Genomic DNA, 10,211 nt, shown 5'->3' on the forward strand with positions numbered 1-10,211 from the left:
GACCAGCTACTAACTCAGAAAGCTGGAACTTTAATATTCTATGCAATACATAAATATTTGAATCTGGTAGTAAACCTGGACGCCTACTTACCTAACTTGCCCGGGGAAAAGGATTTCTATGCAACACCCTCTAAAAGACAAGCGGAGATTTACACTTCAATGCTGAACTTATCTCCAGAATAATGAAAGAGTTCGATCATAAACTATATTCTGTCAAAACACTGCAGATTTTAGGAAATTATTATTTGATAACATTAACTCCCTAAATTATCTGAGGAGAGCTGGTAAGACCTGTACCATGGTCCCCCATCCTGCTTTAAGACCGCTACCGTGGTCCCCCATCCTGCATTAAGACCGCTACCGTGGTCCCCCATCCTGCATTAAGACCGCTACCGTGGTCCCCCATCCTGCATTAAGACCGCTACCGTGGTCCCCCATCCTGCTTTAAGACCGCTACCGTGGTCCCCCATCCTGCTTTAAGACCCCTACCGTGGTCCCCCATCCTGCTTTAAGACCGCTACCGTGGTCCCCCATCCTGCTTTAAGACCGCTACCGTGGTCCCCCATCCTGCATTAAGACCGCTACCGTGGTCCCCCATCCTGCATTAAGACCGCTACCGTGGTCCCCCATCCTGCTTTAAGACCGCTACCGTGGTCCCCCATCCTGCTTTAAGACCCCTACCGTGGTCCCCCATCCTGCTTTAAGACCGCTACCGTGGTCCCCCATCCTGCTTTAAGACCCCTACCGTGGTCCCCCATCCTGCATTAAGACCGCTACCGTGGTCCCCCATCCTGCTTTAAGACCGCTACCGTGGTCCCCCATCCTGCTTTAAGACCGCTACCGTGGTCCCCCATCCTGCTTGAAGACCCCTACCGTGGTCCCCCATCCTGCTTGAAGACCGCTACCGTGGTCCCCCATCCTGCTTTAAGACCCCTACCGTGGTCCCCCATCCTGCTTGAAGACCGCTACCGTGGTCCCCCATCCTGCTTTAAGACCACTACCATGGTCCTCCATCCTGCTTTAAGACCACTACCATGGTCCTCCATCCTGCTTTAAGACCGCTACCGTGGGGACACAGAACTGTCTACTGGCGGCTAACAAGATGGCTGCATGAGCTTGAACTCCCGATGGCAAGCTAGAATAAGGGCCCCTAAATTCACTACATGTTGAGCAATTCATAGTAATTTTACTCTGGCATGATTAGGGGAGTAACAACCAGAAGTCGAACGAAACGTGGCACACAAGAAGGGAAGAATACACTGGAGATGGACGACATGTGCACTAAAGGCAACCCCGAGGAAAACATGAGCTCAGTGCTTCAAAGTATCAGTAAGGAAATACTCGATTTCAGGACTGAACACAAAACAGACATACACACTCTCAAAGAAGAACTCAAAGAAGACATGAAAAAAGAACTCAAAGACCTTAAACAGGAAATTTACCAAAAACTTTCTGTTAACTCCACACGGATCCAGGCTAACGAGACCAGGCTGAATGAAGCAGAAGCACGGATCAACGACTCCAAGTCGGCCAACATGGGTATGAAAGAGGCGCTCATTAAGTCCATGGAAAGACAGAAAACAATGCAGGAAAAGTTAACAGATATGGAGGGGCGCTCTAGGCGGAATAATATCCGCATCTTTGGTGTACCAGAAGGGAAAGAAGGGAATTCCGTGCCTGATTTTGTGGAGCAACTCTTGAAAAGTGAACTTGCATTGACAACGGACATTAACCTGCAGATCCAGCGTGCTCATAGAGCTTTAGCTCGTAAACTAAAGCCGAACCAACCACCCAGGCCTATAGTGGTAAATTTCCTGCAGTTTAACACCAAAGAAACAGTATTGAAAAAAGCCTGGGGAAAGAAAATAATGATTGAAGGGAGACGCCTATTTTTTGACCATGACTACGCTGCAGAGGTTGTCCAGAAGCGCAAGGCTTATGCGGGGATAAAGAAGCTCCTGAAAGAGAAGGGAATTCGTTTCCAGACTCCGCCAGACAAGATGCGCATCCACTGGGACTCGGGAACTCGTACCTATGAGAGCGCACATGACGCAGCTCAGGAGCTGAGGAAGAGAGGCCACACCGTGGAAACACCAGGCTGTAGCGCTGTGAATCCAGGCTGGGAGTTGGAGCAGCTCCTTCGGACCTCTACATGGCAGCGCGCCGGGGAGAGGAGCACAGGAGATACTGCGCGGCGCTCAAAGGAAAGATTACAGGAGTTCGAGCGGATTCCATTCAACTAACTTTTATTCCCCGTTTGTCACGTATGTAAAAATTTGGTTGGCCCTTTCATGAACCCAACGGTAAGAAGCTATTGTTTGAATAACTGACATAATATCTCTGCCCATGATGTGAGCCTTAAAATACCTGCATGTTATCCCCACTCATTAACAGTGGTAATTTAATCTTAACGCTGCAGGATACGTTCTTCTTAGGATGGTTTGGCAGGGCTATTTTATTAATTTCTTTATTTTCCCCTCTAAACATTATTATTACAAGTTTTATTAAAAAATGTACGTACAGCCATATATATTTCTTTTACGCTGGAATGGGGCCAAAATAAGTAAAAGACTAAAGACTTCACTTGAAAATACAAAACACTAGCTATCGGATGACGTTGGACTGCTAAGATGTGTGAAATGAGATGTTTCACGTCTAGTGAGGGACCCTCCTGGAGGAGGATCTCCACTCTGCCTACCAACGGGGACTTAGGGTGGCAACGAAGCACCCTAGCTTGGGAGTTATCTGTTTTCTCTTTGTTTTTTCTAGTTAGCACACGTTGTTTAAGGGTTAAGGTTTGTGCAGTTCTAAGTTGTCTGGAGGTTGAAAAACGTAATTCAGGATTGGACCATTTAAATGCCATTTAATAATATAAAACTGGCGTCACTCAATGTAAATGGGATGAATAATCCTGTTAAGAGGAGCAAGATCCTGGCTAAATTGAAAAAAGAAAAGGCTCAAGTTTTTTTTTGTAAGAAACCCATTTACCTCAACTAGAACATGAAAAGCTAAAACGCTTTGGGTACAGAAATACATTTTACAGTAGCTACAAACCTAAGCAAAAGAGGGGAGTGGCAATTCTTATTGCAAATGGAATTCAATTTGAATGTCTTAAAGAAGTTAGGGACAATGAAGGGAGGTACATATTAATTAAAGGGAAGCTGGAAAATAGAACAGTGACAATGGTCAATGTCTATGCCCCTCTACTATGTGTTTTTTCAAAACTCTGTTTGATACTATTGCCATAGAAACCGAAGGTATTTTGATATGTGGAGGAGATTATAATGTGATCATGAACCATAACTTGGACACAACAAGCCCCAAAAGAGGCAAGAAGCATCTAAGCAAATTTATGAATATAACAACCCGGGAGATGGGACTGATCGGTGTGTGGAGAGAACTTCACCCACTAGAAAGGGACTACACGCACTACTCAGTGCCTCACTCTACCTACTCTAGAATTGATTATTTCTTAATCAATACAGGTGAAATCCATAGGGTCATAGAATGTAAAATAGGGGCAGCGGATATATCTGACCACAGTGGGATTAGCTTAACAATACACCTAAATGATAGGAAAATAAATACTATATGGAGGCTGAATACAGGTATCTTGAATAACGAGGCAAATGTGGAACAGATAAGAGAAGAAATAAAAAGATATATAGAAGAGAATGATAATGGGGAAGTAAACCCTGCAGTTCTGTGGGATGGTATGAAGGCAGTCATTCGGGGGAAGCTAATTGCCTTGACAGCAACACAAAAAAAGGCCCAGCTAGCTGCATACAAACACAAAGTAATAAAACTACAAGAACTGGAAAAGAATCATAAAAATACAGCAAACCAGTCCGTATTACAGCAAATACAGAAGGTTAGGGAGAAGATAAATGAGATACTCAGGACAGATACAGAAAAGCGGACAAGATTTGTAAAACAGACATACTACGAATCAGGCCCAAAAGCAACTAGGCTCCTAGCTAGACGCCTGCGGAAGCAACAGGCCGCCAACACAATTCCTAAGATAAGAAATCCTCAAACTAACCGACTAGCGCACGAACCAGAGGAAATACAAAGAATATTTGAAGAATACTATAAGAAGCTATATTCACAACCGCTATCAGCCGATGAAAAGACAATAAGGAGCTTCCTTGATAAACTTGACCTGCCATCCATTGGTAAGATACAGAATGATGCTATTATGTCACAAATCACAGTTAAGGAGCTAGAACTTACAATCAGCAGGCTAAAAACTAACAAACCACCAGGTAGCGATGGGTACCCCTCAGTATGGTATAAGGCTTTTCAAAAGGAGCTAACACCCTTGCTTCTGCCCTGTTTTAATTGGACCCTTAAGGAGGGTGGGGCCCTCCTTCCCCCCCATCATGGAAGGAAGCAGTTATTACCGTTCTACCTAAAGAAGGCAAAGATAAGGAAGACTGCAAAAACTATCGGCCGATATCACTCTTGAATGTAGACTACAAACTATTTACATCGATTATTTGCAAGAGACTTGAGGCCCTAATACCAGATTTGATCGATGAGGACCAAACCGGCTTTATTAAAGGACTACCTAAACTACCTAAAAGCAAGGGGGGGATGGCATTGCCTAACCTCACAGAATATTTCTACGCAGCTCAACTTAGATATCTGGCCTGTTGGTGTAGACCTGACTACGAGTCCAAATGGAAAGAAATGGAAAGGGAAGTGCAAGGCTACCCAACCCAGATGTTGGTAGGGGATGAACGTTTGATGGTTGCTTTGAAACATGCTATGAATCCAATAGTAGAATTTACATTTGAAATATGGAGCACTGTAGTAAGAAAATACAAACTTAAGAGGGATGTATGCTCTCTGAGGTGGTTCGCGTATGATTCTAAGTTTAGGCCAGGGACATGATCCAGCATTCAAAGAATGGGCCAAAAAAAGTATGATGGCACTATGTACAGTTTTGGAAGATGGTGAATTTCTAAGTTTCCAAGATATAAAAATAAAATACACCCTTGAAAACAAAGACTTCTATAGATACTTGCAGTTGAGACACTATTTCATAGCAGAGATGGGACCAAATGAAACTATAAGTAAGGTGATTGGAGTTATAATGGACGCATACAAACAGAAAGGGTCTCGTCCCACCTCTGTTTTCTATCGAGCTTTGAGGGAGAGCAGGAAAGAATCGACATTGTATATAAAAGCAAAATGGGAAGCAGAACTAAAAATCCAAATACAAGACGAGGAATGGTATCATATGTGTGAGACACAATCCACATCAACAAACTCATTAATATGGAGGGAGTTTTGTTGGAAAAATCTAAGGCTGTTGGAGACTATGTGGAAGTGTAGAGGCAGATCATACCCACATCTTTTGGAACTGCACAAAATTGAAAATGTACCTGCAAAAAGTCAACTCAGTTGTTGAAAACATCTTAGGATACAAGATTACAAATACTTGCACAGCGATGTATCTTGGGAATACTGAGAAGGTTGTAATGAATGAAGATCTGTACCTGACTAAAATATTACTCGCAGCTAGTAAGAAAGTGGTTACAAGACACTGGCTCAACGTGAACACTCCAAAACAGGAGCAGTGGTTGGAGGCTGTCCAGGAAATCTGTGACATGGCAAAAATGACATACCTGTTGAGACTGAAACAGAATATATTTGAAAAGAACTGGGAAAAATGGAACCTCTATATGAAACATGACACCAACTGATCAAATCCTAGACTGTAAGGATGGACTTAAAACTAAAGTAAAACGCCTCCAGACAATTAATTACCGTTATTGTTTTTTTTCCTTTACTATTAATAATTTTTTTTCTTTTCTCTTTCTTTTCTTCCTAGTCTGTTGTACTGTATTTTTCATTTACCTGTGAAATTGCAATAAAAATTTAAGAAAAAAAAAAAAAAAAAAAGACCGCTACCTTGGTCCCCCATCCTGCTTTAAGACCGCTACCATGGTCCCCCATCCTCCTTTAAGACCGCTACCATGGTCCCCCATCCTGCTTGAAGACTGCTACCATGGTCCCCCATCCTGCTTTAAGACCCCTACCATGGTCCCCCATCCTGCTTGAAGACCGCTACCATGGTCCCCTCCCCAAAAAAGAGCCCCCCAGCTGTCTGAATGGCTACAGGACAGTAGCACTCCAATCATTATGAAGTGCTTGGAGCGACTGGTGCTGACCCACATTCAGAGCTGCCTACCAGACACACTGGACCCCTGCAGTATGCTACCAGTCCAACAGGTTCACCTCAGATGCTACTGCTGCAGCCCTGCACATCTCCCTCTCACACCTGGAGGATAAAGACTCCTACATCAGGATGCTCTTTACTGACTACAGCTCGGCTTTCAATACAGTCATCCCCCACCAGCTCACCCACAAACGGTTTTCCCTGGGACTACACCCCATCCTCTGGGACTGGCTCCAGGACTTTCTGACCGGCAGGCCTAAGTCTGTCAGGATCGGGACCAGGACTTCAGCCAGCATCATCATTAACACTCACACACCACAGGGGTTCATCCTGTTCATCCATGACTGTGTGGCCTCCCACCAGGAAAACACCATCCTGAAGTTTGTGGACGCCACCGCTGTGATAGGACGCATCGCTGGCGGGACGAGGCCGCCTACAGGAGGGAGGAGGCCTCTCTGCTGACATGGTGGGAGGACAACAACCTCACCCTCAACACGGACAAGACCAAGGAGATGGTAGTGGACATGAGGAAGGAGAGGAACCCTCACCAGCCACTGCTTATCCACGGGCTGGAAATGGAGAGGGTGAGCTTTAAATATCTGGGTCCACATCAGCGAGGACCTGACCTGGACACTTAACACCACACAGCTGGTGAAGAGAGCTCAGCAGCAGCTGGACTTCCTGAGGAGGCTGAAGAAGTTCGGCATGTCACCAAAGATCCTCAGAAACGTCTCCAGCTACGTGGTTGAGTCCATCCTGACCAGCTGCATCACCGTGTGGTACGACAGCAAACGCCTGCAGAGAACGGTGAAGACTGGTCCAGGATCCACTGGCCTCTCTGCAGAGCATCTACCAGCACAGAGTCCACCCACCCACCCCCAACATGGACCGTCCACCCTCCTCCCCTCAAGCAGGAGATCCAGGAGTCTGAAATGCAGGACAACCAGACTCAGAAAGTCTTTCTTTCCCTGTAACAGTCTGTAACAACGGTCTGTACCTGCACACTGACTTTATGTTGTCACCCACAGTAAATACTGTTTACTGCTCATGTGTCTTATTACTTATAACAGATGTTACACCTGCATTTCACCGTCTACCTCAGGACCGTCTTTACACAGCTGATCAGTCATTGTTAAATGTTGCACAGGGCACATTTATGTACTCTACGTACATATTATTTACTCAGTTTTTTATCTTCTATCTAGTTTTGTAGTTGTTTTCTTCTATTTTATAATCTTTTATGGCATTCAGTGTGGACGGCAAAGTAAGAATTTCGTTGTTGAGGGAAGCTTGTTTCCTTACTGGCCAGATCACAAGAAACACTGAAGTTTGAATGGAGCAGACGGTCTCGTAGCTCTTCTGCTTGCGTGGAGTTTAACTTGTAAGACGTCATGTCGACATTGAGCAGGAACTCATGACTGTGTGCTCTTAAAGATGAACGAAGATGTACCAAAACACTGTGACTCAGATGACAAAGAACAGAAAAACAGCATCTCATCAGGAGAGAGACAAACCACAACCTGTACACTCGCCGCCATGAAACTACCAATGAAGCTGTTTCTAAAGTTTTGGGAACCCCAGAGAGAGCCGTTCTCCGGCCGACCAACATTACCCCAAGAGAGCAGCGACAACTCAGCAGAACAAAGTTCTAACTCTGACGAGGGCTCATTATCTCCTGAAAGCAGATTTATATCTTTAATCAGCTCTTTTTTTTCAAGTGAATGAAACACGCATTCATGTATTAAAATGACTAATTTAGTCAGAATTGTGATGTTTGAAATTCCACATAAAAGCCAAATTATTGGAGCATTTAAAGATGGAAGGTGGCTCAGAGCTGGAAATGAGAAATCTGTGAAACATCTCCGGAGTAAAGCTGCTGGTCGGATTTCTGATTAGCAGCAGGTGCATGTGGAGGATTTTACTGAAGCATAAACTGTGTTTAACTCTCTAAATTTCATTTAAAGGAGTTCCTGAGTTAGAAACTTTGGTCTACAATCATTAAAAAAATCTTTTCTAATGAGATGGAAAACAGAATTTAGCGGGCGTGTTCTCATCCACAAACGGGCATCCATCGGCCATTAAATGAACCAAAAGGAAAGCTTTATGACTTTATTAAATTTGCTTCCAGAGCAGACCAATGATAGAAATCGAGGATATACTGGAGGGTTCCCGTCGAATGATCCGTCCAGTCTTTCTGAGGTAAAGAGAAAATGTTTATGAATCATTTTCCAGACCTGGACAACCAGACGTCCAGAAACCAGGTTTCCCAGAAATATACTCTGACTCTGACTAACCCCACTAACCCCCACTAACCCCATTAACCCCACTAACCTCCACTAACCCCACTAACCTCCACTAACCCCACTAACCTCCACTAACCCCACTAACCCCACTAACCCCCACTAACCTCCACTAACCCCACTAACCCCACTAACCTCCACTAACCCCACTAACCCCCACTAACCTCCACTAACCCCACTAACCCCACTAACCTCCACTAACCCCACTAACCCCACTAACCTCCACTAACCTCCACTAACCCCCACTAACCTCCACTAACCCCACTAACCCCACTAACCTCCACTAACCCCACTAACCCCACCAACCCCCACTAACCTCCACTAACCCCACTAACCCCACCAACCCCCACTAACCTCCACTAACCCCACTAACCCCACTAACTCCACTAACCCCACTAACCCCACTTACCTCCACTAATCCCACTAATCCCACTAACCTCCACTAACCCCACTAACCTCCACTAACCCCACTAACCCCACTAACCTCCACTAACCCCACTAACCCCACCAACTCCCACTAACCTCCACTAACCCCACTAACCCCACCAACCCCCACTAACCTCCACTAACCCCACTAACTCCACTAACCCCACTTACCTCCACTAATCCCACTAATCCCACTAACCTCCACTAACCCCACTAATCCCACTAACCCCACTAACCTCCACTAACCCCACTAACCTCCACTAATCCCACTAACTCCACTAACCCCACTAACCTCCACTAATCCCACTAATCCCACTAACCCCACTAACTCCACTAACCCCACTTACCTCCACTAATCCCACTAATCCCACTAACCCCACAGGCCAATGCCAGATCCCGACACCTCGCTGCTATGAGGAAGTCATATCTTGGGGATCTGTCGGGGGCTGTGTGGGGCTCCCCCACCCACGACCACAAGGTCGCCACCTCAACCTTTATGATGCAGCGCAAGACGGCGCCAACCCCCCAGACAAGGGCGACCACTGCAGCCCCTGCACCCACAGACCGAGCAGGCATAGCCCCCGATGTGGAGCATCCCAGCAAGGAAAGAAAAGCCCTGGAAAAAGTTTCATTTAAAGGGGATCAAATAAACTTAAAATAATAATAATGATGATGATGATGATGATAATGATGATGATGATGAGCCTAGTGGTTATAGTGGTTCTAAAATAACCATATTAAAAGTGAGAATCAGTTTACAGTTAAGAACATAACAGCCAAAGATTTGGCTACAGGAAGCCTGGAAGCAGCCTTTTAGCTGCTTGGAAGGCTGCCAGGAGTCTGACTGACTGTTTCAGGGAGCTGATTCCACAGCCGAGGCCCCGGGAGGGGAGGGGCCCCCATGGGTGGCAGCCTGGTGGGAAGGTTCTGGATGGTGGGAAGGTTCTGGATGCCAGTCTGAGGGAGGTGTGGATTGCAGGGAGAGGGTTTTGGAGGCAGGCTGGGCCAGGGTGGTTGATGGCTTTGTAGACCAGCAGGAGGAACTTAAAGGTCATCTGCTGGCTGACAGGGAGCCAGCGGAGGGCAAGGAGGACCGGAGCGATGTGGTGAGATCAGGGGACAGGGCAGCACTATTCTGGACACACTGTAGCCGTTCTGTCCTTTACTCAAGCTGCGCTTTACTAGGCTACCTGGAATGATTCCCAAAACGCTTTACATTATACATCACAGGAATCACGTTGCTATAACAACCCATGTCTGATAGCTGCTTCAGGTGGAGGAGACAGGTGGAAACTCGG

The sequence above is a fragment of the Melanotaenia boesemani genome, chromosome 4, assembly GCF_017639745.1.
Source record: "Melanotaenia boesemani isolate fMelBoe1 chromosome 4, fMelBoe1.pri, whole genome shotgun sequence".
Lineage (NCBI taxonomy): Eukaryota > Metazoa > Chordata > Actinopteri > Atheriniformes > Melanotaeniidae > Melanotaenia > Melanotaenia boesemani.